The sequence below is a fragment of the Mustela erminea genome, chromosome 11 (assembly GCF_009829155.1).
Source record: "Mustela erminea isolate mMusErm1 chromosome 11, mMusErm1.Pri, whole genome shotgun sequence".
NCBI classification, from domain to species: domain Eukaryota; kingdom Metazoa; phylum Chordata; class Mammalia; order Carnivora; family Mustelidae; genus Mustela; species Mustela erminea.
The window spans coordinates 50522290-50548026 of NC_045624.1; the positions used below are offsets into that span (position 1 = coordinate 50522290).

The 25737-nt window shown below is 42.3% G+C and overlaps 1 protein-coding gene across 1 annotated transcript in view; it reads left to right on the forward strand.

Annotated features, from left to right (window-relative positions):
- Window positions 1-14593: 14593 nt before the first annotated feature.
- GSDME (gasdermin E) overlaps window positions 14594-25737 on the forward strand; it is a 74795-nt gene continuing 63651 nt past the window's right edge. Inside the window, exon 1 of the mRNA XM_032304781.1 lies at window positions 14594-14814. The gene's annotated coding sequence lies outside the window, so the exon portion shown is untranslated. The remainder of the gene's footprint in view (window positions 14815-25737) is intronic.

A 25737-nucleotide genomic window follows, 5' to 3' on the forward strand; every position in this document is an offset into this window, starting at 1 on the left:
TTCCACACACATATGCCTCGTGGAGGTGATATTTGTGTAAATGAAAGACAGGGACCCAATTCCGTCGTTGGATCACCCCCAAAGACAGGAGGGACGAGGTAAACATAGGGCAGTTTGCAGACCCAGGATCTCAAAGCCAGACATGTGAGGATGAGATTGAAATCCTGGGAAATGCATGAAAGCTTTAGAGAGGTCCTGGTTCTGGTTTGAATTTTTGAATTTGAATATTTCCAGGTGAAATATGAATTACCTAAAAAGAAAAGCAAGTGACCGTGATCCTATTTGTGGGACGTGGCAAATGAGTGCTGCTGCCAGGAAATGACTTGCAGAGAGAGGGCGTCCTTGGAGGGGTCATGGTGGAGTTATGAGGGAGACTGAGGGTGGACAGTGCCTGGAACACCCCCATTACTTAGACTGCTACAAGGTAAGAGTCTCTTAGAAACACCATCTGTTCCCCTCCTAAAGAAAGCAGGATAATTTATCGCCTAGACCCCACATACCCTCAAAAGAGATTTGTGTATCTAAGAGATACACATGTATGTAAACACAGGGAAATTAAAAGAAAGAAAGATAGCAGAAACCATGAAGAATCAGCAAGGAGATGGTTGTACTGGGGACAAGAGAAGATGTGGCTGTGGTATTTGCATCTTCCAGCATTTGCATCTACCCCAGGAAGTAGGAATCACAGAACTTTCTACAACTGACAAAGGGAGTTGGGCCAACTCAGAAGGAGCATACAAGATTCTAGAAAGAGTTCCTTCCAAGAGATGTTTTCATCTGTATCTATGTAAACTTCTTGTTACTCCAAACCTAAGGGCCCATGTCATCACTATTTCAGAAGAAACAGAAAGGCTACTAAAGCCTTTAACTTTTCTTTTTTTAGGGAGGTGGGTGGAGAGGGGGTAGAGGAGGAAAGAGAATCTAGAGCAGGCCCCACGCCCTGTGTGGAGCCTGATATAGAGCTGGACCTCATGACCCTGACATCATGACCTGAGCCAAAATCGAGAGTCAGACTCTTTACTGGACCACCCATGCACCCCTATAAAGCCTTTAACTTGTAAAGGTGGGTGAGAGAGGGAGCTATACTGACAAATTACTCTATGACTATGACTGTTAGTCTTAAAAATTCTTTAGATCTGCATAATATATCTGAAGCTGAGTCTCCATAGAACCTATGAAAACAAGAACCGATTACAAATCAGTAAAATGGAAGAAGAGTGTGAATTGCCATTAAAGATGAACACAAAGTGAATTAGTCATGAACTGTATTAAAATGAAGGGCATGGATATATGGATTTATGATGGGCATTAAAATGTGAAAGAATAAGAATAGTACTTTATCTTAAGCTATCAAACTTAATTTTTTCAATGTGTTTCAGATACTGGCTATGTACATTGAGATGTCTAAATCATAAAGTAGAATTATAGCCTAAGTGATCTAAACAGCAATGTAAAATTAAACATTGGGTTTGTTTCTACCCAAGAACTTACACGTGACTGACTGGAATTGCATTTATAAAGAAAATAAGATGAAAATGTGTTTTTATTGTCACTGATGAGCTTCCAAGAGACTAAAGACAGACTCTTCAGAAATGGAGGTGGGAAAGAAAAGTTCATTCTGTTGCTGAGTTCCATCTTGTACACCACCAGTGCCTGTAGCCTCCCAGACCACAAAGGCGGTTCAGGGTTCAAGAGCATGATGTCCTCTAACAATTCAGTCCTGTACCCTAAACAGCACCTACTGTTGGCCTCATCTCATTCACATAGGTCCTTGAATGGTATTGGGTATTTTATTGTTTGAAATAATCCAAGTCTCTGGCTATTGGATTCTTCATCTTCTAAGATCAAGTCTCATGTCATGAGATACATATATATTGTTCTCATGTCATGAGAACAATACATAATTGTTCTCTCATGCATATGCATACATATATGTATATATATATACATATATATGTATATATATATACATATATGTATGTGTGTGTATGTGTGTGTGTGTGTGTGTGTGTGTGTGTGTGTATGACTTTAGCATATAGCTGGAGAGGCAACAAACCAGAAAAAAAATGTCCCTCCAAATTCTAGTGACCTGGATTGCTGAAGAAATTGCTGAAGGATATGGAAACCCAGTTCTAAAATCCCAACAGCTTTTGCAATGAAAGAAACCAAATTAGTCACAGGAACTACTAGCATCTATGAGAAATACATCCATAAAATCAGCAACCATCCCTTATCAGACAGCAAATATATGCCAATTATTTAACTGTGCCATTTGCTTAATCTAGAATATTCTCTAAGCAACAGCCACTTGACTGCTCATTCATTCATCTATGCATCCAGAATAAACTTGGGGAGTGCCTTCTCTGTGCTAGGCATTCTGAGAGGTTCTGGAGATGTAGCAGTGAGCAGAGGTCAGCATGTCTCTCCCTCTTACAGAGCTTACATTCTAGCTGGAAAAACAGCCATTAGGTAGTTACATACCAATGAATTAATTACAATGAAGAAAGTTACTAGGAAGAAAGATGTGAGCATAAATAAGAGAGCGCTTCTTAAGGTTGTGGGTCAGGGAATCCTGCCAATAGAAAGTGAAGTTGAAGCTGAGACCTGAAGATAAGCAAGGGGCAGCCACACAAGGAGTTGGGGACAGAGCGGTCCTTGCGGCTCTAGGTCCTATAGAAAGGAGCTGAGCTGGAGATGTGGACTGGAGGCCCAGAAAGTCAGGTCACCTGCCCCAGGTCACACGGTCTTTAAGATCCAGAATACCGTCTGGTTATACCAACTGCACGGGGCCTGTTATAGGTTCCAAACTAAAAAAGCTTTCTTAAAGTGTCCATGAATTCCAAAGCTCACAGGAATTTGACTAAAAGTTCTCTATTCCAGGGAGGCCTTCCTTGGCCACTCTGGAAAATTCCAAACCTTTGTCCCTCCTCCTTCTATAACTCCTTAGTCCTCTCTTGACTTCTTTCTCTGTTAACATTTGTTACTATCTAACATGCCTATGTTTTCTTTTTCCGATATTTTTTTCTTTCTCTTGTTTTCTGCAGTCAGAGGAGGCTGTGCTCAGGTGTAGTTTTTTTTTTTTTTAAGATTTTATTTATTTATTTGACAGAGAGAGAGAGAAATCACAAGTAGGCAGAGAGGCACACAGAGAGAAAAGGGGAAACAGGCTCCCTGCTGAGCAGAGAACCCAATGCAGGACTCGATCCCAGGACCCTGAGATCATGACCTGAGCCTAAGCACACTGAGCCACCCAGGTGTCCCATTCAGATGTAGTTTTTGGGTTTTTTTAGTTTGTTTAGTTTGGGTTTGGGTTTGGATCTTTTGGGGTTTTTTTGTTTTTTGTTTTTGTTGTTTTTTTGTTTGCCTACTTTTTGTTTGTTTGTTTGTTTGTTTTGTGGGGGTCTTTTAAGGTTTTTTTTTTTTTTTTTTTTTCTTTTTTGGCCTTTGTCATATGTGGTGTTCTCTGAGCTTCCTGGATCTGTGGTTTGGAATCTAACATTAATTTAGGGAAATTTTCTGTCATTGTTGCTTCAGCTATTTCTTCTGATCCTCTCTCCGAGTCTTCTTTTTGGTATTCTCATATATGTCATACCTTTTGTCATTGTCTTAGAATTCTTTGCTATTCAGTTCCTTTTTTTTTTTTTTTTCCAGTTTTTTCCTCGGATGTGCCCATTAAATTAGCATATCAAAGGCATTTTTCCCTTCAGTTACAATGTTTCTGATCTCTAGTATTTCTTTATAATTCCCTCTCAGAACTTTCCTCTCTTTGCTGACATTGCTCTCAGGTTCTTTCTGGAGTGTTTTCTAACACCAACCAATTCACCAGTCCTTCAACACCAAGTGGGTGTCCAACAATTCAATCCAATTTTGACACCAATTCCCAGAATTAGCACAGACCCACAGGTTAGGCACTCAGTCCCACAAGATTGCTCCACCTCCGACACCAGTTACAAGTATCAGGTCCCCAGGTCACCCATAGTTTTGGTTAGCTTCATCATAAATTTGGAGATTCCCACCACTCCCTCCTCAATCTTGATAATTAGTAGAACAACTCACAGAATCTAGGAAATCACTTTAGTTACTATTACCACTTTCTGACAAAGGATACCACTCAGGAACACTCAAAGGGAAAAGATACATAGGACAAGATGTGGGGTGAGAGGCCAGAAGCCTCCATGCCAGTGTATAACCCTCCTAGCCCTTAATGTGTTTGCCAACCTGGAAGCTCTTCAAAGCCTATTGTTTATGGGTTTGTTTGTTTTTTTTTTAAAGATTTATTTATTTATTTATTTGACAGACAGAGATCACAAGCAGGCAGAGAGGCAGGCAGAGAGAGAGGGGAAAGCAGGCTCCCCGCTGAGCAGAGAGCCCGATGCGAGGCCCGATCCCAAGACCCTGGGATCATGACCCGAGCCGAAGGCAGAGGCCTTAACCCACTGAGCCACCCAGGCGCCCCTGTTTATGGGCTTTTATGGACGTTCCATTACATAGGCATACTTGATTAAATCACTGGCTATTGGTGATTGAACATAATCTCTAGTCCCTTTCTCCTCTCCAGAGATCATGAGTGGGGTTGAGTTTTCCAACCTTCTAATCACATGGTTTTTCTAGTGAGCACCTCTCATCCCAAAGCTATTAGGCTCCCCTCAACCAAAAGTTATTTCATTAACATGCCAAAGACACTCAGCATTCAGGAGATTCCAAGAGTTTGAAGAGCTCTGCGCCAGGAACCACGGACGAAGATCAAATATTTCTTCATATATTACAATTACTCATCTGTTATTGAATGCAGTCTCCTTTTTTTTTTTTTCATCAGAACCCTCAGCATAGTTGTTCTAAATTCCTGGCCTTTGATAATACAAACATCCCTGCCATATTTGAGTTTGTTTCTGATGTTTGCACTGTCTCTTCACGCAGTTTTGTTTTTGTTTGGTTTGGTCAGGTTTTGCCTTTTAGTATGCCTTGTGTTTTTTTTGTTTAAAGCCGGGCATTATGTATGCACTGAGTGAAGAAACTGTGGTACATAGGCCTTCTGTGATGTGGTGGTAAGGTGGTGTAGGGGAGGGCAAAGTGATCCATAGTTGTGTGAGTAGATCTCAGTCTTTCAGAGAGCCTGTGTAAGTGGGCTGTGAAATTCACAAGAACTTCTCATCCCTACCCCCTGAGGGGGGGAGGCAGGATGGCTTGAGGAACTGAAGTTGGGTATTTCCCCTCCCCTAGGTCAGCAAGGCTCTAATAAAGCTTCAACAGCTTAGGCCTTGGTGAAATAGATCGTGTTGAAGGCAGTTAAGGAGAGTGTTAGGAAGAACTGATGCACTGGTATGGTTTTAGACAGTGACTCTTCTCTTTTCCCTGCTGGAAGCTTTAGAAGGTTTTTTTCCAGTATTCACTGTGAGAGCCTGCTAGAGGTCCTAGAAGTAAAACTCACAAAAGTATAGAAAGTTTTTAACTCTTACACTTGTTCCCTGTGAGCCTCCAATAATTCATCAATTCTAGACCAGGTTTTCCTCCCTGGCCATGGTTCCTGCAGAGGGTTCTGGGTAGTTGTGATTCTCTATTTTGTCTGTCTCCAAGACAGCTGTTAGCCCCATGACCTTATTTCTCAACAGATCCAAGAAAAGTTATTGGTCTTTCAGTTTGTTCAACTTTTCACTTATTGTTAATACGGCATGATGACAGCCAAGCTCCTTATATGTGAAACTGGAAACTGGAAGTGTTTTCTCTATTTTCCTGTCTATTGTCATTTTACCCATTAGAATATGAGTTTCATGAGGTCAGGGGTTCTAGTCTGTTTCCATGTGTTGTTTATAGCTGTATACCTCATGCCTAATCCAGTGCCTGACACATATGAGAGCCTCAGTGAATATGTGTGTTGAGTGCATTTTCTCCGTCTTCATTCATTCTTTTAATTAACATAATATATAATACAACTTAATATAATTGTCTTGGTTCTTTTGGGCTGCTATAACAAAATATCAGCTTCTAAACAATAGGATTTGTTTCTTACAGTTCTGGAGGCTGGGAAATCCAAGATCAAGGCAGATTTGGTGTCCAGTAAAGGCCCATTTCATGGTTCACATGACAGAAGGGGAAGAGAGCTCTGTGGGATCTCTTTTGTGAGGGCACTAATCCCAGTCAGAAGGCTATGCCCTTGTGACCGAATTACCTCCCAAAGGCCCCACCTCCAAATATCATCACACTGGAAATTAGATTTCAATAGATGAATTTTGGGGGGAGACAAATATTCAGTCTATGATACAATTTAACATAATTGTATAATTGTATAATTGCTTATATAGTAATTATATAGTAGTACAAGCAATTATACAATTTAGTATAAGTGCTTTATGCTTGAACTGCAATGAAAACCATTTGCTAAGCAAATTAATATGGTGGGCCAGATCAATTCAGGGCAGTGCTCCCAATATTTACCATATCATGGCACGCATAGAAAACAAAGTGTTTCTGTAATAACGAGCCAGTGACTCATCTCAAGGGCTGAAGGTCTCGATTTCTAGGTCCACACATCACCCGCATACTATACTGTTTGGAAAACTCTGCTTTACGGGTAATGTTTAACCCACTAAGGAGACAAATCTCTCTGGCTAGACCTATGTGAATGATTCCCAAGGACTAAAGAGAGCTAAGGCCAGGGAGGAGGAGAATGGTGGTAAAGATCCAACAGTCAGTTTCTCTTATCAGATAAAGTCCTCCCCAGTCTGCTCTCTGCCTATCTTTCCAGTCTCAGTTCTCCACTTCTGCCCCAAACCCTATATATTGCTGCACCTGCCTGGCTCATGCTGTTGCATTCTTCCTACCCACCCTAAACATTAGGTCCCAGGCCACAGCCAGGAAGTCTTTACCAGCCACCCCCATACGGAATCCTGTCCCCTAGGTTCCTGGGATTCGGGTCCACAGCACTGCATATGAGCTTCTGACCCCAAATTTTAAAGTTTGAAGTAATCTCAGAGACTGAGTCCAACCTTCAGTTTTCAGATGAAACACATGGGGCCCAGAGAGGCAGAAGGACTGTGCTGGCCTCAAAACCAGCTGGGGGCAGTCTTGGGACATGTGTGTGTGTCCTGGTGCCCTGTTTTTCCCACTACCCAGTGTAATCTTGCTTTTGCTAATCATGACATTTGATCATTTATTCACGGGTGAGAACCTACTCATTGGAAAGTCTATATGATCTATAACAACTGCCAGATGGTCCTTAATAAAACATTAATAAAGCAAAAGCAGATGGTATTTAATAACATATATAATAAGTATCATACAAACATGCCTGAGAGTCATCAAAAAACATTTTTTCTGGACTCCCTAATAACAGAGAATCATCAGGCAAGACATAAAAGAGGAGAAATCAGCCTCTAAATTGTTAGCTTGGAAAATGTTTTAGGTTTTTGTAGATATTATAGATAATAAAAGATTAAAAATTTTTTTTATCCTGATGTCTTAGCCCAGCAATGATTGTCATAAGGCAATTTTAGAAAAATGACAAAAGCTTTAATAGAAACAAAGAGAAAGTTTTACAACTTTCTCCTTCCTTAAAATTTTGGCTTAAGTCAGGCTACCCAGTTTTCCCATTTTCCTAGAAAAAGAGGTTTCTAGAAAACATAAAAATACTGCACTTTAATATATGGGCAATAAAAATCATGAGGCTGATCTGAGGGGTTGTTTCAGGAGTCAATTAACCTTTAGGTTAATCTGTTTTGATTGATAATTAATTTATGTGAAGGTAAAAAGTTGAAATTTCAGAATTAGGTTTCAGTGTTTGACTTCCCCAAATTCACTTACTGGACAGTAGTTGAGAAAGTTAGGGTTTGGACTCGGAGCTGAATTTAAATCCTGGTATCAACTATGCCAGACTTGTAAGCTGCCTCTCTAGGATTTAGTTTTTTTCATCTATAAAATAGGGATAATAATGCTTCATAGAGTTGTACAAAGATTTAGTGAAATAATGTATGTGAAAGACCATCCTGGACACAAGGTGAGCATTCAAAGGATACAGCAATTAAAGATATACAACCTGGTGCCCACTGCTCTAAATAAGCTAAAAGTAGCAAAGTTGAGAAATATCTAGTGGTTTCCAAGCTTTCAGCTTCTTGATCAAACCCTGCTGTCCCAAAAGAATCTGCATCAATTTTTATGTCTTTTGCGATTCTTTGTTGCATTGTGAGTTCCCTTGGGAATACTGGCATTCCAATCTACTTCTAATTCTAGAATGTGCAGCTAGTCATTGTTACAGGGAATGTTCAGCATTACCCTGGTGCTCGCAGGGTTTTTCTGGTGGGGAGGGAGAAATAAGAAATGAGGGAGCTTGCAAGCATGTGTGTTGGATTATCTGGATCCTGTACTTCAGGGTCCTGATCAAAGACTCGTCTTCCCAAAACACATTCCCACACAACTTCCCCACCCAAATCAGAATTCCTAGTTTCTTTAACAAGCTTCTTTAGCAAGTCAGTCCTCAAATAGTCATGAGTTTCTTAAGCTTTTAACTGGCTGCCCAAAGTGATGGTGGGATGTTCTTGTTTGGTTGGCTTTTGGTGTGTGTATTAGAATTCTCTAGAGACACAGAACCAATGGGATACAGGTTGCCCTTGAACAACCCAGGGGTGGGGGTCATGGTTAGCTTTTGACTCCCCCTAAACTTGACCACTAATACCCTACTGTTGACTAGAGTGCCTTACCAATAACGTAATCAGTTGATGAAACATTTTATATGTTATATGTAGTATATACTGCATTCTTATAATAAAGTGAGCTACAGGAAATGTTATTAAGAAAAGCACAAGAAAGAGAAAATACATTTATCATACTGTATGTCTATGTATTGAAAAAAATCTTCATAGTAGTGGACTCACCCAGTTCAAGCCCATGTTCAAGGGTCAGCTGTATATTTACATATAACTATGTAGATATATCTGTATAGACATATAAAATTTCCTGGGAAAATTTTTCTGTGTATCTGTGTAGAACTACAGATGCAGATATATCCTATTGGTTCTGTTTTCTTCTATATATAGACATTGGGATTATATCTATATGTGAGGAGATTTATTTTAGGAATTGATTCACATGATTACCGAGGCTGAGGGTCCCACAATCTGCTCTTTATGAGCTAGAGAACCAGGGAAGCCGGAGGTGTAATTCAGTACACGTCTGCAGGTTGGAGAATCAGGAATGCCAGGGTCTGAGAGCAGAAGATGGATGTCCCAGGACTCAGGCAGAGAGAGGAAATTCACTCTTCCTCCTGCTTCCTGTTCTCTTCAGGCCCGCAAGGGATTGGATAATGCCCACCTGCATTGGTGAGGGCATCTGCTTTCTTCAGTCTACAGATTCAGATCTATTTCGAGAAATACCCTCACAGACCCACCCAGAAATCATGTCTAGCTGGCTCTCCAGGTATGGCTTAGCCCAGTCAAGTCAACACATAAAATTAACCATCAGCGACGATGTTTTTATTGTTTTTAATATGGGATTGTTAGCAGAGGAAGTGCGCTTTCTTGAATTGGGAAGTCTGTGTATGGCTTTGCCCTCCCGTGTGTAGCTACTTCCTCAGAGAAAACTAGCCTCGGGGTGAGGTGACAGGTACAGTTCTCCTGGGGGAGAAATGAAGTGCAAAGATTTCAAAGTAGGCTGTTAGAAAAAAGAAAGTCCACCTCTCCTGACAGTTTGAAACAAAGTAAAAACCTTTCGTGGTGTCAAAGGTGCCCAGACGTGGCAAGGGCTGAACTTCTAGAGCTCTTTTCCCTTCCACTGTTCAGACTAACAAATTTATTGTACTGGTGTTTCTTGCAGTCAGTCAAGATTGAGTCAGATGCCAAGAAAATTTTTTTCTTGCCAACTTGCTTTTTCCGTTGTAATTAGCCTTTTTAAGAACCTTACTAAATCACAAATGTGTATACAATTCCCACTCTCCCCCTTCTATTAAAACTCAGTGAAGATGTTTTATCAGTAATAACTGTTGAAGATGAAAATCCCCCCTTACCCACTTTAGCATCAGTTTCTCCAGTTTTCTTAGAGATCCTTTAAAGCAGGTGTAGGATGAAGAAAGGTTTAATTTTTTCATATTATGTGTTATATAATCTGAAAATAAATTATCTAAACTAAAAATGCTTTAGCAGTCTGGATTGCCCTTATTGGGATCCTTTATAAAAATGAGGAACTGTCTCCCTCCCGATCCCATCTTGTTTCATTTTTTTCCTTCCCTACCCCCTATAAGAGACTCTTAATCTCACAAAACAAACTGAGTGTTGCTGGGGGATAGGGGGATAGGGAGAGGGTGGTTGGGTTATGGACATTGAGGAAGATATGGGCTATGGTGAGTGCTGTGAAATGTGTAAGCCTGATGATTCACAGACCTGTACCCCTGGGGCAAATAATACATTATATGTTAACAAAAATAATTTTTAAAAAATGAGGAACTTGGCCAACACCTATTTGTCCTCAAAAAGCGATTCGAAGTGGAGTCTGCTATGGCTCTTGGGAACTGACTTCCTCTTTTTTTCCTGGGCACAGAGCCCACATTTTCCAGCCTCCTTTGTGGCTAGAGGGACCGTATGACTAATTTCTGGCCAAAAGAAGGTACTTAAAAGTGCCAGGCCCATGAAAAACCTCCCATGAGAGAGCCTCCAGGTTCTTTCCTTCTCTGCCTGCTGGAGATGCCTATGCCCAGAAAACCAGGGCAGCCTTGAGCTGAAAAGGGCAGCATCTCCCCCAGTCTGCTTCCGGAAGGAATAGAATCTACCCTCCTCCTTCACCACCTCCCATACTCTGGAACTGCCTTCATCTATTTGTGGAGAAAAAACAAGCTGCTATTATGTTTGAGGCATTATCATTTGGGGGTTTTTTTGTTTAGCTTTCCCTACTTGACTTTACTTGACTCGGATACCTTTCCTTCTCTGCTGCATTCGATGGTCTAGCCAAAACTAGCCATGCACCTGATCATTGAACTTCTCACCCTATATCTGCATTGTTTATCTGTCTGCCTTTCCAGATATACTCCCAGACTCTATAAGGGCATGAACTTCATGTCCCTCTCTCACTTTTATAGCCCCAGTATCTGAGATAGGGCTTGGCATACAGGACATCCTTAACAAATATTTGTTAAATTAAGAAATTTTGGAGGTATGGACTTTGTCTTTCTCTGTGCTGGATATAGCTAGCTTAGATGCTGGACAGATTTTTAAAACAATGAGAAGGGGGCAAGAAAAGAATGTGCAACTCTGAACTGCACTGTTCTTCAAAGGTTCTATAAACCTGACATCAGGTAGATGACTCCTGGTCTTCACTGCAAATCTCTTTAATGCTGACAATGATATATGTTTCCACATGAACAATGGACAAAAATATAGGAGTTTTTACTGACTTTATTTAATGCCATTCTCTTTTGTAAAAACAAGTGTGAGAGATTGAAGGTGTCTGGAAGTTCTTTGCATTTTCTCCCACTGAAAGGTAGAGTATAATTCTCTCTATGAATCTGGGCTGGCTTCAGCTATGGAATGTTGTGGAAGTTGCTTGCCAGGTCTTCAGGGGTTAAGTCATAGAACATAATTTCTGCTTTGGTTCCTGGAACACTCACTTTTGGAGACATGAGCCTCCATGTAAGAAGTCTGATTTCCCCAAGACCACTGTAATAAAGAGGCCACGTTTTGGGGGTCTGCTTGATAATCCCAGCTGAGTGCTGCCTTCTAGCCATCCCTGCCAAGGCATTAGACGTGTGGGTAAAGACATCCTGGACCCTCCAGACTAGGTCCTTTACAAGCTAAATTCTACTGCGTGATCCCAGTCAGGGCCACATGGAACTGAGGAATCATTCAGCTGAGCCCTGCCCCAAATTCTGACCTGCAAAATCCCGAGATGTCATTAAGTTTTAGGTAGTTTGTCATGTAGTAAATTATAATTTGAACAACAAATTATTTTTTAAAAGATATTTTATTTATTTGAGAGAGACAGACAGACTGCACAAGCAGGGGGAGAGGGAGAAGCAGATTCCCTGCTGAGCAGGACCCCTGAGATCAGGATCTGAGCCAAAGGCAGACACTTAACTGACTGAGTCACCCAGGCACCCCCAAATTACTCCATTTCTTTATTTGTCCCCATTAATATTTGCATCGAGGATTTAAATTTTGATAATTTTCGTTGGTCATTTGCTGGCCACCAAGTAAATTTTAGTTTTCTCCTGTCTATATCTACACCTTGCAATTGAACAAGAGATGGTTGAGCCCCCCCCCCCCAAAATAGGCTGTTCATTCTGAGCCGTATTTAACCCTCCATAAAGGTTTTTATTTTAAAGCAGTAATTGGTAACACGCTTTGGCATTAGGTCTCCAGTTAAAACTCTTTTGGGATTCAGGGAGATAAATCGGTTTAAAAATATATATCAATGTGTGCCAAATTTTATGTTAATTTACGTTAGTAGCTATGTTCCTCTGGAAGACAAAATTGTACATAGGTGAAAAATTTTAGCCTCAACTTAAAAGTGACATTAACTAGAAAGTAATCAATAAACGAAAGGAAACTAACTTTTACTGATGGTCTACTATGGGCTGAGTGCTTTTTATACATTTTCTCTTTTAATATCATGACAACACTATAGGTAACTTTTTAAACTAGGAATTTGAAAATTTGCTTAACGCCAAAGTGGTAGGTGGTAGGCTGGATTTGCCCCAAATTTGTCTGATCCAAAGGTGGTGTGTGTTCTTTCTCTTCCACAGTACCTATCCATCTGTAAGAGTCCAGGTGTCTCCAAAAGTGACTCCCAAAGATCTAGAAGTAGTTATGGCAGCCATGCAGGGCTGGTTCATTAATGTGTTCATTTATATCATTCACCCCATTAATGAATTTCATCAATATGAAAGTATATCAAATAAATGTGTTGTATATCTTTAATATACACAATGTCATATGTCAGTTGTATCTCAGATGGTGTCAGATGACCTGTTTACACCCTAGCTCCGTTACTTCCCTGCTTTGTAAGCTCCTGGCCTGTGCCTCCATTTACTCATTCATAACTTAGACCCCTACTCAGTTGCTGTGAGGATTTAAATGTAATGAACTCAGAACCATGCTTTGTGATAGTATATCAGTAGAGAGTGCTATATAAATATCAGTAGCTAATATTATTACTATTCTCAGACATTTAACTGAAATGCAGTGGATGGGAGAAAAAGAGGGAAAGAATTTAAAGTCGCTAAGTAACCATTGCAACAGAAAGCTCAAGCACTCTCAGTTAGAAGCGTTAACCTATCTAGACTGGGCTGGGGCTTGTTGGCGGGGACTTTGTGAACATGCTGTTTATAAAGATGTTCTTAAGGTTAAGGGCCTAGGTCTGATAACAAGTCAGAATCATCACTATACAATTTTATGAACCCAGAGAAGTGATAGCATGGATGAAAATTCTCTTTCAAAAGCCAGCAATGTGATTCTTTTTGTGTTCTAATACCTATTAGTTTGGCAAGACAGAGGACCCCCCCCCCCAACCATTTCTATGTATTCACTTATTCAACCACCACTAATGGTTGCACAGATGAGTAAGACCCCATGGTCTAGTTGGAAAAACAAACAGGAGGATGCATTACTTAATTTAACAATTATTTATGATCTATCATGCATCAGCTACTATGCTAGGTGCTGGGTATAGTGAACAAAACAGATAAAAGTCCTTACCCTGGTGGAACTGACATTCTAAGAAAGAGAAATATACATGAAATAAGTGCGACGTGTATAGTCTCTCAGATGGTGGTCGGTGCAAAGGAGAAAAATAAAGCAGGCAAGGAACTAGGGAAGTGTTCCAGCAGATTGATGGACTGGCTGTATTTTTAATGGGAATAGTCAGGAAGGGCTTTCCTGAGACAAATACAAAAGTGGGATAACTTTGAGGGATAGACTTAGAACATCCCCCTCCCCCCCAAATCCCGGCCCAAGCCCTGCCTCTTTCCCTGCCCCGTGGAAGGTAGCAACAAAACTCAACATTCCTGAATGCAAGTTCGCCAAGGACAGAATTTTATTTTTTCTCGTTCATTGTTCTCAGCTTAGCAGAGTGCTGCTCAGAAAAGATGAGCTATAAATACCGACTGAAGGGATAGAGTGTTTAAGTCAGTCAGCACCAACTGCGCTCAGATTCACTCATTAGCTAAGCACCTAGTGAGGGGTGCCGGGCGCTGCCCTCGAGGCGCTTAGAATATAGCTGCATGAATTATTAATAATGCCAGGACTAGTGTGGGCGCGGTCACACCACCAATCCGGACACTCCCAGGCCCGGGCATCAGGGGCTCCCACAGGTTCGAGCAGCCTCAGACTTGCCCAGTGGAACGATGAAGCCGCGGTGCCAGGGGGCACCCAACTCTCGATGACGGGGCCCGGCAGTACTGAGGACGGGAGAGGAGGCCTCGGGGAGGGAGGCCGAGCCCACTTCTCTGATGAGGCCCCGGCATGTCCCCGGTGCGCCCCAGGCCTCGGATCCCGAAAAGCGCGCGGGGGCTTTGGCCAAAGCCCAGCCCCGGGGTGTCAGCGACCCGGGTGGGCGGAGTCACCGAAAGAGAGGGGACCCGCCGGCTCCGGGACGCAGCCCGCCGACCCCGCCCCGCCTCGGACGCACCCGCCCCGCCTCGGCTGTGCTGGACCCGGCACCCCGGTCCCGTCCGGCTGGCGGGCCGCGGCGCAGGGGGCGGTGGCCGAGCAAAGGTCCCTCCGGCCCGCCCCCTCCCGCCGAGCCCCCGCCCCCAGCCCGCCCCGCGGGGCTCAAAACCGTAGGCCGGCGCGGGGCGCCGAATGCGCGGTTGCGGGGACGCGGCGGCGGCGGCGCGGGCAGGTGAGTGCGGCGGCTCCGGCTCGCGCGTGGGCGGGCGGCCGACCCCGGGGAGCCCAGTCCGCGGCCCTTCTCTCTCCCGGACGCCCCTCCCCGCCGTCCCCCGCGGAAGGGAGACGAGTCGGTCGGCCGCCCGGCCAGCTGGCCCCATCGCGTGCCCCTCTCCCCGCCACCCCTTCCCTTATCCTTTCCCCCTTCCGAGCGGCCACTTCCTTCTCGGGCTGTCGCGAGGGCCGGTACCTTCCGTCGCCCCCTGTTCACCACCCCTCTGGCGTTCTTTGTCCTCCCGGTTCCCCCGGGCTGTGCAAAGGCTTTCCCGGCGTGCGGGGCGTGCGTGCGGGAAGGAGAGGCCGGCGCCCACGGGAGTTGGGTCTCTGGGCTGGAACGGTTCCCTCAATCGCCTAAAATTGGGCCCCACGCCTGCGGAGAAGGCCAAGACCCCTGGGGGTCATCGGCAGGGGGCGGGATGACATCACAGCTGCTCGTGTGGCTCCCTTAGGCCTGGAGGTGCGGACCCCCTGGGACCCACTTCGCATCTGCGCCGAAGAGCGAGCGGAGAGGGGCGGCTCCTGCACAGGCGTGTGTTGTAGAATGTTTTAAAACATCCCTGGCGGAGCGCAGGCTCCGTTCAAAAGAGTGATTTGAGGGGAGGAACGGATGTCTCGGCATCGTAGCTCTCAGGGGGCAGACAGAGTGTGGAATGAAAGAAGTGATGTGAGGCCGGAGATCCAGCTGAGGAAATGTAACTTGATATTTGTCGAAATCACCAACGCGCTCTTCCTATAAAGGAGAACAGCTGCGAGAAGTGGAACCCGGGCTGTTAGATCTGAGAAATAGGGCCCAGGCTCCCAGCTACTGTCCCCATAGATCGCCTGCTTGGAGACGAAGTTTTGGATTTTCCAGAAGTGTTTTTCTTTTTGGTCTGTTTCATCCCTCAAGGGGATCAGCAGGTTCTCTATTCTGAAACCCTGTCCCTCCCCTTATCCACCTCACTTCCCAAAGACTTTGTCGCTTTATGCTAACTCCTTTCTCAAGCTCAGCCTGTCTTGTGACCATCATTTTTTTTTTTTAATTTCACATACTGATTTTTATTTTAGAAAGAAGTAACGGAGTAGCTTGTCTTTAATTTGTCTTATTATAAAAATGAGCTCAGGCACTGACTGTGGGCTTCGAGCATGGAAGATATAAAAGGATGACACCTCTGTTTTAATTTAACAGACTAAACTTCACGTTGTTATTTAGAAAATTAAAAACAATTCAAAATGTGCTGAAGTTGTTAACTTTGAGGCAAGTACAGCAAGTGATTTTCACTTCCACTATAACTGAAGTCTATCCTATTGAGCATACCTTCTTATTTTATGAAATGAATCATATGCAGCCCAAATTTTAAAAAGCTGACTGAGAAATCTGCAAAGTTGTGTGGCCAAGGGCTTAGGTTTTGGAGGCAGGTGGACCTCCATTGGAACCTTCACTCTAATTCTCTGCATGACAGCAGTGCCCTCCAGAGACCTCCGGAAATGCATGTAGAGTTGGCAAAGTTGGATTTGTTGCTTGTTGTGGCAAGGGAGACCTCACACCATGGGGCGTCTCAGTAAGTCAGTGTTAGAAAGAAGTTACAGCATTTAGCTTGGTGGTTATGGGGAGAGTTAAAGGAAACAGGACTTGGCTCAGGATTGGCTGCTGTCTGGAAGGGGGAGAATTCTATTGAGTATCTTCAAAGGAAGGCTGCAGTGAGGTGAAAGCTGTGGTTGACCAAGAAGCAGCAGTCACTCGCTAGTCAGGACTGGTGGTGGTGATGGTGGTTGTGTGTGTGTGTGGAGGGGGAGGGGATGTCTGGTTGTTTTTGTGATTTGGACAATGTTCATATTTGTCTGAGGTCAGATGAGATTATGAGGGGTCTTGTTTTTGTCTTAATTTATCATGACGGCAGAGTGGCCTTGCCTGATGTTGCTGTTCTGAGACATTGTTCGTGTTCACCAGGAGAATGCTGGGCCATTGCCTAGCAACACTAGGGTTAGCTGATAGTACTGGGCCAGCTTGCGGGTGTCGGGCTGTTTTTTTTTTTTATCCTCCTCTCGTGATTTGGGCAACTTAACATCTTCAAACTTCCACATCTGTAAAATGCCTACTCACGGTTGTTGTGCAGATTAAATGAGGAAATGAGTAATAGGAATTTAGCCTAGTGTCTGGCACACTGCACATACCATACAGTTGTTTCTCTTTAGTGTATTTTGATGTTGAGGTTTCTTGCCCAGGACTAGTCAAGTAGAGGACCAGCGACCCACCAGAGCTGCTGCAGAGAAGAATCCTGAATTGGGTGTGAGGAACAACTGAGTTCTTCACAACTCAAGGATTTGCTAATTCTGTCAGGCAGAACCATTAAGAATGGATGCTAAGTATAGTATATTCTCACACAGTCTTCACCTTGGCACCTGTTTTTAGGGTTCCTGAGTGGCCCCCGTTGGCTGTGTGCTTTTCTGACTTGGCATTGTCTTGCTTTCTTCGTCTCTTCCTTTGAGATCTGTTGTCCAGAAGTCTGACGTAAACTTATATATCTTCACCTTATTTCCTTTGACCTCCTGAGTTCTAATTGCTTCGAGTTCTAATTGCTTCAAACGACCAAACCCACGTAGGTGGGTTAAGAGCCAGGGTAATATCAGTTTCAGGTGTACTGTTTAGTGATCAGCACTTCCATGCAACACCTGGTGCTCATCACGGCGAGTGTGCTCCTTAATCCCCATCACCTGTTTAACCCCACCAAGCTAATGGGATTCTTAAGGCCACATGTGAGAGTGGAGATCTGTGATACAGCTGTGAAATGCGAGGGATTTTTTTTTTTTTTTTTTAAGGCCATAAGCAGTTGGAGCTAGATCTCTCATGAGGTCATTTGTGTCTACTTCCAGATTGGAACACACTGGAAATTTGTATCTGATGTCTGACTTACAGTTAACTGAGATTTTCTTGTGCTTGTCTGTGTCAGGCAAATTGGGTTCTAGACCCTTTAGTTGGCCCTTGGTATATTATTTAATCTTTCCTGGCTCGACAGTTACTTTAGGTCGTTGAGAATGGTATGGTGACTTACTGTCTTCCAATGCCACATGATACACTGTTGTATTAAATTTCTAGCCTATATTTGAGCTGATCTCTTTATTCTATCAAAAGCTCCTAGGAATAAAGACAAAACCAAAAGAAAATGGACCAAGGACAAAAACAGTTAAGCAAAAGAAATAGAAAATCTTTATACAACAACAACAAAAATCTTTAAACAAAAGATACTTGATTTATGTTAAAATAACATACCCTAAGAGATACCATTTCTCACCTACAAGACTGACAAAACACAAAAGTTTGATAGCAGACTTTGTTGCTGAGATTTTTCATACCTTTTTGGTGAGACTGAAAAATGGTACAACCCCTAAAATTCTAGATGTATTTACCCATTGGTCTAACAATCTCTCTCTCTCCCTCTTTTTTTTTTTTCTTTTTTAAGAATTTCTTTCTTTTGTTTTTTTTTAAGACTTTATTTGCGAGAGAGAGAGAGAGAGAGAGAGAGAGAGAGAGAAAACAAGCAATGGGGAGGGGCAGAGGGAGAGAAAGAGAGAGAGAGAAGCAGACTCCCTGCCTAGGCAATGAGCCCGACTCAGGGCTTGATATCAGGACCTGGCAATGCATGATCTGAGCCAAAGGCAGTTGCTTAACCAACTGAGCCATTGGGGCACCCCTAGCTCTCTTGTAGGAATCTTCTTTCAGGTTCTCTTACCCATCTATGAGGAAGACATATATTCAAAAGCATTTAGTGTGGCATTTTTTATAATAAAAAATGTAGGAATGGCAATATAGGACAAACAGTGGCACTGCCAAGTAAAGTGGAGTATTATGCAGCTGCAAAGATGACGGTACTAACATGGGAAGATCTCTGGGATGTTGTTACATGACAAAAAGTAACCTGCAGAAGAGTGTGCAGACTCCTTTGAACTTCCATTTGTATAAAGAAACACCAAGGTAATATACCTGCAGGGGAGAGCCTTGGAAAGGGAAGGTGGGACCTGGGTAGGAATGGGATTTCTCAGTGTGTATTTTTTTTTTTCGCACATTTTAGATATTTGAGCCATGTAATGTATTATGTATTCAAACATCATAATATAAAAGAAACCTCTAACTTTAACTTCACAGGAATATACCGAGTTCCTTGATTAAATAAGCCTGATTTTTTAAAAAAGATTTTATTTATTTAAGCCTGATCTTTTTTTTTATTTATTTGACAGAGATCACAAGTAGACAGAGAGGCAGGCAGAGAGAGGAGGAAGCAGGCTCCCCACCAAGCAGAGAGCCCAATGCGAGGCTTGATCCCAGGACCCGGAGACAAAGGCAGAGGCTTTAACCCACTGAGCCACCCAGGTGCTTCTAAATAAGCCTGATTCTAATAAAAACCTATAAAGCGGTAGCCACCCGAGTTAACTCTTCCTAAAGCAAACTGCCCTCTCAAGAAGGGAAATTGTCGGGGCACCTGGGTGGCTGTGTACTTGTGATCTCTGTCAAATAAATAAATAAAATCTTAAAAGAAAAGGCAAATTGTCTGTGTCTGATGGTAGTTGGAAAAAAATTAAAAATTAATTTAGGAGTTCCCTTTCTTTATCCTCTAATTCCTCTGGGGAGGATTAGTGTCATTACAAAGGCTTTGCCACCCACAACAGATGGGCTTTGTTTTTTTTTTAATGGCAAGTCTGATCTAACTTCTTCAGAAGCTTGTTTGATCTGAAGGGAAATTAGTGACGTCCCTCTCAGGTAGTCCCCGAAAAGAACAGAAACCATAAAAGGAGGTTCTGGGGCACCTAGGTGGCTCAGTCAGTTAAGTGTCTGCCTTCCTCTCAGGTCATGATCCCAGGGTCCTGGGATCGAGCCTTGCATTGGGCTTCCCGCTCAGTGAGGAGCCTGCTTCTCCCTTTCCTGCTGCTCTCCGTGCTTGTACTCTCTCTTTCTCTCTCAAATAAATAAATAAAATCTTAAAAAAAAAAGAGAGAGAGAGAGAGAATCTGTTACCAGTGGGATGCTGAGGAAGAATCTGTGGGGGCTCTTCACTTGGACAAGTGGGATGGTTTCCACAAGTCGTTAGGAAGACCTTATTTTGTTACAGTTTCTTTCCCCATGTTTGGCCAAATAAAACTTGTATGCTCTCCTAGCAGGTACTGTCTAATGCCTGCCACCAGTCTGCTTCCTCCTGAATTCCCTATCTGTAGCTCATCCACCAGCCCACACCTGAGACACCTGCAGACCATCCTGGGGAGTCTCTTCCAACACCACTCTCACATCCGGCCAGAGTTCTGGGGAAACCACTCAGTCATCTTTTCCATCCTTAGCCCTGTGACATAGTTCAGTATAACCATTTGTCATCTATGTCTAATCTTGTTTCCTTCCAGCTGGTTTCCTATTTTGCTTTCAGAACATCATGCTAAGTGACCACTTTGATTGCATCACTCTCTATACAACCCCTCCCCCTGAAGATTCCTGCTTCCCCGGCCCCCAGCAGGGGAGGCATGGCTTGTAGGGCTGGGACTAAGGCCTGTCCTTTGCCCTTCCCCACTCCAGAACCGAAGCAGGAAACTAGTCTCGAAGCAAAGAAGGGACAATGGGCATATTAACACAAAATGAGGTCTTGTGGACCATCTGGAGCTTGCCATGCATGATCTCCCCAACACTTCCGCCACCTCCTGCATGTGCTGGGCTTTTGTCATTGCTACACTTCTGCTGGAGCACCCCTCTAGTGCTCCTCCGCTGGCTTACTTCTGCTGAGCCCACAAAATGCAGCTGGGACACTGCTTACTTTAGGAAGATTTCTCTGACGCTGTACTTCTCTCCAGTTGGATTTAGATGCCCTTTTTTGGGTTCATATCTTGTAACAACTTAGGTTTTATGCTAGATATTGACACAATTGTTTATTTCTCTATCTGGCCACCCAACTAGCCACTCAGTAAGAAGAGAGACTACTTTTTATATATTTATTGAAGTATAGTCGACACACAATATTTTTGGTTTTTAATTTCTTTTAAAATTTTAGTTAACATATAGTACTGTATTGGTTTCAGAGTAGAATTCAGTGATTCATCATTTATACACAGCACCCAGTGCTCATCACAGCGAATGTCCTCCTGAATACCCACCACCCATTTAGCCCACCCCCACCTCCCTCTGTTCAACCCTCAGTTTGTTCTCTATCTTTAAGTCTCTTATGGTTTGTTCCCGTCTTTCCTTCCTCGCCACTCCATATGGTCATCTGTTTTGTTTCTTAAATTCCACATAAGAATGAGATCATATGGTATTTCTTTCTCTGACTGACATATTTCACTTAGCATAATACCCTCTAGCTCCATCCATGTTGCTGCAAGTGGCAAAATTTCATTCTTTTTGATGGCTGAGTAATATTCCTGTGTGTGTGTGTGTGTGTGTGTGTATACACACCACATTTTCTTTTCTTTTTTTTTTTTAAAGATTTTATTTATTTATTTGACAGAGAGAAATCACAAGTAGATGGAGAGGCAGGCAGAGAGAGAGAGAGAGGGAAGCAGGCTCCCTGCCGAGCAGAGAGCCCGATGCGGGACTCGATCCCAGGACCCTGAGATCATGACCTGAGCCACCTAGGCGCCCCCACACCACCTTTTCTTTATCCATTCTTCAGTCAGTGGACATTGGGGTTCTCTAAAATAGTTTGGCTATTGTTGACAATGCTGCTATAAACACTGGGATACATGTACCCATTCAAATCTATATTTTTGTATCCTTTGGGTAAATACCTACTAGTGCAATTGCTGGATTGTAGGGTAGTTCTATTTTTAACTTTCTGAGGAGACTCCGTACTGTTCCACAGCTTGCATCCCTACCAACACTGTAAGAGGGCCCTCCTTTCTCCACAACGTCGCCAACCTCTGTTGTTTCCTGTGTTAAGCTATTCTGACAGGTGTGAGATGGTGTCTCATCATGGTTTCAATTTGGATTTTCCTGATGGTGAGTGAGGTTGAGATTCTTCTCATGTGTTGGCTCTTTGGTTGTCTTCTTTGGAAAAATGTCTATTCATATCTTCTTCCCATTTCTTTACTGGATCATTTGTTTTTGGGGGTGTTGAGTTTAATAAGTTCTTTATAGATTTTTGGATACTAACCCTTTATCAGATATGTTGTTTGCAAATACCCTCTCTCATTCCACAGGCTGCCTTTTAGTTTTGTTGACTGTTTCCTTCACTGTGCAGAAGATTTGTTTTTAAAGATTTTATTTATTTATTTGACAGAGATCACAAGTAGGCAGAAAGGCAGGCAGAGAGAGAGGGGGAAGCAGGCTCCCTGCTGAGCAGAGAGCCTGATATGGGGCTTGATCCCAGGACCCTGGGATCATGACCTGAGCCGACGGCAGAGGCTTTAACCCACTGAGCCACCCACTGCCCCTGTACAGAAGCTTTTTATCTTGATGAAAATCAAGTGGTTCATTTTTGCTTTTGTTTCCCTTGTCTTTGAAGATATGTCCAGTAAGAAGATTCTGTGGCCGAGGTCAAAGATGTTGCTGTCTGTATTCTCGTTTAGGATTTTGTTGCTTTCCAGTCTCACATTTAGGTCTTTCATCCATTTTGGACTTATTTTTGTGTATGGGGTAAGGAAGTAGTCCAGTTTCATTTATTTGCATGTTGTTGTCTGGTTTTCCCAGCACCAGTTGTTGAGGAGGCTGTCTTTTATCTATTGGATATTGTTTACTGGTTTGTCGATTAAATGACCATATAGTTGTGGGTCTGTTTCTGGGTTTTCTATTATGTTCCACCCTACAAGGTTATTGAAAATTTGTTGTCTATATTCTCTATGCTGTACCTTTCATCCTTGGGATTTATTCCGTCACTGGAAGGCTGCACCATCTATTCCCCTTCACCCATCCTCCTACCGCACCTGTCTGGCCACCATCAGTTTGTTCTCTGTATTTATCTGTTTCTGCTTTTGCTTGTTCATTTATTTTGTTTTTTTTTTCCTATTCCATATATTCATATAATATTTGAATTCATACTTTATATTCATATGATATTTGTCTTCGCCTGACTTCACTTAGCATCCATGTTGTTGCAAATGGCAAGATTTCATTCTTTTTTATGGCTAAGTAATATCCACTGCAGAAATATACCACTTCGTCTTTATCTGTTTGTCGGTGGATACCTGGGTTGCTTCCATGTCTTGGCTATTGTAGGTAATGCTGCAATAAACACAGAGTTGCATATATCTTTCCAAATTAGTCTTTTGTTTTCTTTGGGTAAATATCCACTAGTGGGTTTACTGGGTTGTTCGGTATTTCTCTTGTTAATTTTTTGTGCAACCTCCATACTCTTTTCCATGAAATCTGTGCCAATTTACATTCCTACCAACAGTGCATGGGGGTTCCTTTGTCTCCACATCCTCATCAACGCTTGTTGTTTTTTTCTCTTTTTGATTCTAGCCATTCTCACTGGTGTGAGGTGATATCTCATAGTTTTGATTTGCATTTTCCTAATGATGAGTGATGTTGAGCATCTTTTCATGTGTCTGTTGGCTATCTGTATAGAGACAACTTTTCATATCAGTATCCTAAGCCCTTAAATACAGTACCTGTGTATATAGTAGGTACTTAAAGATAATTAATGATACAGTAAGTGTTTTGATAAACGAATGAGTGCTCCATCACATGCAAGAAACTTAGTATAGTGAGAGATGCATTGGAGGTGAGAGTTTGAGCATACATAATTCTCCTTCTTTACAGTTCACTGTTGATCAGAAAGGAAGTTTTTAGGGATGCCTGGGTGGCTCAGTCAGTTGAGCTTCTGACATTTGGTTTCGGCTTAGGTCATGATCTTGATGTCCTGGGATTGAGCCCTGTATCGGGCTCTGTCCTTGGTGTGCAGTCGGCTTCAGATTCTCTCTCCCTTTCCCTCCCCTTCTGCCTCTCCCTCTGCTCTTGCACACGAGCACTCTCTCTCAAATAAATAAGGAACTTTTTGTGTTTTAGCATCCCTTCCTTAAATGTTTATTCTTATTGTTAATATACAGGAATAGGGTTAGGTAGCCACAGGGTAATCTAAGAAAAGGCACTTTAGAGAAGAACTAGTGATAGGTAAGACAAATGTTTTCTGATATACTAGAGGAACTTTGTGTTAAAGCAAGTGGGTTGTGCCTTTTGGCCATTTCTATGTCTTCTTTGGAGAGATATCTGTTCATTTCTTCTGCCCATTTCTTGAATGCATTATTTGCTTTCTGGGTGCTGAGTTTGATAAGTTCTTTATAGATTTTGGTTACTAGCCCTTTATCTGATAGGGCATTTGCAAATATTTTCTCCCATTCAGTGGCTGTCTTTTGATTTTGTTGACTGTTTCCTTTGCTGTGCAAAAGCTTTTTATCTTGATGAAGACCCAGTAGTTCATTTTTGCCTTTTTTTTTTACTTGCCTTTGAAGACGTGTCTAGCAAGAAGTTGCTATGGCAAAGGTCAAAGAGGTTGCTGCCAATGTGCTCCTCTAGGATTCTGATGAAATCCTGTATTACACTTAGGTCTTCTATCCATTTTGAATTTATTTTTGTGTATGGAGTAAGAAAATGGTTCAGATTCATTTTTCTGCATGTGGCTGTCCAATTTTCCCAAAACCATTTGTTGGAGAGACTATCTTTTTTCCATTGGACATTGTTTCCTGCTTTGTTGAAGATTAGTTGACCACAGAGGTGAGGGTCCATTTCTGGGTTCTCTATTGTGTTCCATTGATCTGTGTGCCTGTTTTTTTGCCAGTACCATGCTGTCTTGATGATTACAGCTTTCTGATAGAGCTTAAAGTCCGGCATTGTGATATTATCAGCTTTGATTTTCTTTTTCAACATTCCTTTGGCTATTTGGAGTCTTTTGTCATTCCATACAAATTTTAAGATTATTTGTTCCAGCTCTGTGAAAAATGTTGATACTATTTTGTTAGGGATTACATTGAATGGGTAGATTACTCTGGGTAGCATAGACATTTTAACAATATTTGTTCTTAAAATGCTTAACATGACCCAGCATCAGAGACGAATTAAAACCACAATGAGATAGGACCTCACACCAGTCAGAATGGATAAAATTAGCAAGTCAGAAAACAGCAGATGTTGGTGAGGATGTGGAGAAAGGGGAACCTCTTAGACTGTCGGGAATGCAAACTGGTACAGCCGCTCTGGAAAACAGTATGGAGGTTCCTCAAAGAGTTAAAAATAGACTACCTTATGACCCAGAAATTGCATTACTAGGCATTTACCCAAAAAATATAAGCAGTGATCCTTAGGATCATGTGCACTCCAGTGTTTATAACAGAAATGTCCACAATAGCCAAACTATGGGAAGAGCCCAGATGTCCTTCAACAGATGAATGGGTAAAGAAGATATGATATATATATATACATATACATACAATGGAATATTATTCAGCCATCAAAAATGACATGGATAGAACTAGAGAGTGTTAGGCTAAGTGAACTAAGTCAGTCAAAGAAGGACTGTTATGATGATTTCACTCATACGTGGAATTTAAGAAACAAAACAGGATCATAGTGAAAGGGAGCACAAAATAAAATAAGATGTAATTAGAGAGGGAGACAAACCATAAGAAATGCTTAGTTATAGGAAACAAACTGAGGGTTGCTGGAGAGAAGGTGGGTGGAGGGATGGAGTAAATGGTGATGGGCATTGAGGGCACATGCTATAAGGAGCCCTGGGTGTTTTATAAGACTGATGAATCACTGACCTCTACCTCTGAAACCAATAGTACATTATAAGTTAAATAATTGAATTTAAATAGATAAATAAAATTTAAAAACATAAAAAGATAAGTTAAAAAACAGAAACAAACAGAAACATAAAGCAAAGGGGTTGAACTAGTTTATGTCTGAGACTATTCCCAGCTCTCAAACTGT